Source organism: Lepeophtheirus salmonis, chromosome 9, assembly GCF_016086655.4.
Source record: "Lepeophtheirus salmonis chromosome 9, UVic_Lsal_1.4, whole genome shotgun sequence".
NCBI classification, from domain to species: Eukaryota; Metazoa; Arthropoda; class Copepoda; order Siphonostomatoida; family Caligidae; genus Lepeophtheirus; species Lepeophtheirus salmonis.
In genome coordinates, this window is record NC_052139.2 from 26512953 (window position 1) to 26516464 (window position 3512).

Consider the following 3512-nt stretch of genomic DNA (forward strand, 5'->3'; position numbering starts at 1 on the left):
GATAGTTCCAAAAATGTATACAATAGAACAACACTTTTTGTACGCAGAATAAGTGAGTCGTTCAAATGTTTTTACACATGTGATGGCTAAGTTTAAAACTCAGATTTACTCATTTTATTTCGATTATGTAATCATAAATTAAGCGCATTGGATTATATTTTTTTTTATATACCAACTATGAATCTGACACTTTATTTTTTTCTTAAAATTATACTTGTTTAACGCATTGCATGTTAGGACGCTCAGTTGAATCCTTAATATTTTGTATTCAAATTGTCTATTAATCTTGTAAAATGACAGAAAGTAAATTTCAAAGTCAAGGTGGTAGCGAAACATTCGTATAGGTAACTTGATTCCAAGATCGATTAAAAGCCAAGAAGAAGATTAAGCCGAAGGGTGATGAGAATATGATTAGTTATGATAATAAGAATAATTAGTAGCGGATCAATCAAGTGTTGGAATGATGACATTTTCTCCAAACTTTGCACCATTATCATAAATTCTGCCTTTCGTTAATTTAATGCAACATTTTTTGCCCCTCGACAGGCATCTAACAGAATAGAGTCATGCGATGATGAGGGATGAGGACAAAGTATGAGTCATTCCAGGTGCAATTGACCAAATCTTCGCCTTTATAAAAGACGCACACACTATAGTACTTAATTTTCAGATCTGTTATTTTGACATTTAAAACGATAATATCGTAGATCTTTTCTCCTATTTTGGGGGCAACAAAAAGTATCTTCAACTTAAAGAAGACACTGGGGGAAATGTTTTAGTTCACAATGCCACAGAAGAGATGGTTACAGCTTTGGAAGAAGGTATCCAATGCCTTCTCTATGGTGAACAACATAGGAACAACTTATATAAATGAGAGGAGTTTTCATAGTCATACCATATTTAGGCTCATCGTAGAGTCTCATGATGATGGAAATGAAGAGCCCGATGGAGTCATCAGCGGTTCATATTTGACTTGACTTGGTTGGTTCCGATCATGAGGGTTAAACTGGCTAAGTGCAGAAAGACTACAAGAAGGAGACACTATCATAAAAAATCCTTATTACTTAAATGTTATAACCGAGATTTATATAGGTATATTGGCTCCTTCTGGCAATAGGCTAGGATTAATACTTATTATTAGACTTGCAGTATTTCCTGGAATTGCTCGGGGTAATAATGCGTCAACTATAAGACAAATTTGCTTTAATAATAAAGAAGAAATCCACTTTGTTACACTCTGTTTTTCATGAGTACTCTCATACGTAACTACTCAATATAGTAGCATTGGCCCCAATTTAAGAATGAAAGAAACATAATAAATAAAAGTTTGAGAGAAATAAATGATATGTTGGGATGACAGATGATACTTACGTCTTAACAACGCTTACTAATAAAAACAAGATAGCATTTAAATTTTATTCACATCTTAACATTTACACAGATTAATTTTGAATGATATACATAAGAGACGAAAAATAGATAGAAACAGTATTCTACGCCGCAATATTTCCTTAAAACGACTTTATTGTTATTTCTTATATAAAAAATATCTATATGGTCTACATACACGTTATGGGGTACTATCTACAGAGTACCTTGTAGATTGTTATATATTCAGACAACCAAAAATACAAACTTTGCTATATTAAAATATGTTATTTTTGTAGCAAAACATTACAAAAATACTTTATTGAATATAATTTGATTTCAAAGGCAAACAGGTATATTGAAAATAGATTAAGCAAATTAATATTTAAGAATAAAAATCCGAATAAAATAACTAAAATTCTAAAATTAATTTTGTTTTGGATCGATCAAAAACAAGAAAAGTAGTTTGGGAATTTTAAGTAAAATTATCTGTATATATATATATATAAAATACAGTTTGTGTGTGTCTTTTATGTGTATCCACACCCAGAAGGAGGAAATTTTTTGCATGGTTGCCTCTTTCTTGAAATTTGCTTGACCTTGCACAAAAATTTATTTTTAGAGATAAAGGGGGTTAAACTTCAAATCAAAAAAGTTATGGAAAAAAAAAAAGAAGAAATTCGTACTAAAAATGCATACTCGTTTTTTTAGGTCAAAAAAAAAAAGGATTTTCAATGGATTTGTCGATAAAACAATGTTTTTAGAATTTTATTTGAATATTAATTTAACACAAAATGATGTTTAACTTAAATAATTATAATTCCCTGAATAATTTTTCTTTTTTTCCTTTTTTTATAATCGAAACGCCAATTTTCAATTTTTGAGAAGAAATACCATAAAACTATGTATACATTTTGTAAATATAATTAAAACTCTAATTGTATTATAGAGTGTATTAAATTTCTGTAAAATTTTATTTATAATTTTTGGAATATTTCCAAAAAATGAACCAGTTATCGCCTGTTATTTTTTTACCACATTATTCTCCAAAACTTTTTTGTTTTTGAATGTATGAAAAAAATCTTGGTAGGTTTTTTTTTTTTTTGAATACCAATAAATACTTTTGACTATTTTTTTTTTGCAAAATTGGTCGCTAAATCGTTTTTTTGCAATTTTCTTTGTGAATTTCAATTTTGTGATTTTTCAAAAAATATATATATAAGATGGACTTCTCATCTTGTAACATTTTTTAAAGACATATATATACATTGTCCATTGTTCTTTGGCCCAAGCAACGTCAAGGACGCTTTAATAGTATCTACTCAATGCAAGCCCCTTGATCGATCCAAATGCTTTAGTTATTTTATTATCCATACCTCGTAAACAAGAGATTATAATGATGTAATTATCCATTCTTAATACAAATTATGATTTGATATTTTCAACGGTGTCATCAATTGATCATGATTAAAGGTTACTTTGTTGCTCAAAGTTAACATTTTTAATATATAAAAAGGAAAAATTTGTGCTAATCTTGATTTAACTACATTTAATGGATTTCAGAATAAAAAAAGAATTGGCAAATATATTGAATACTACGTGATACCAATTGAATAGAAGTGATATTTGTATTAAGTTTAAGTAATTCCAAATAAAAAATTGTATGAATTGTCTATTTTGTATACTTTTGGATCAATTAAAGTTGGGCAAAGTTGAATAATTGATTGACAAATATTATTTTCTTTCCATAGTAATAGTTAATTTTTATCTTCAGTATAGAAATGGGATACTATAACGATGTAATAACATATCTTTCATACATTTTAGATCAGATATAAAATAAATTAGCCATTAGAAAGATAGATTTTTGACAGCCACTAAAAATTATTTACATCCTTTTCATTCGAATTGAAAGACGATAAAGCTCCACTCAAAGGCTCTTCCATGAAATAATTTTCTCCATGTATGTTTATTTCATTCACTCAACCTTAATAAACGATAACGATTAAGTAATATATATTTTTAATTGATATTAGTGTCAGATGAAACTGTCATGAAACTAGCCAATACAAGGATATATTTTTGATAGACAGTTAGGGTAAAGTCCTTTTATATGTTAGGTCCCATTTTGACGTCCAATAGTT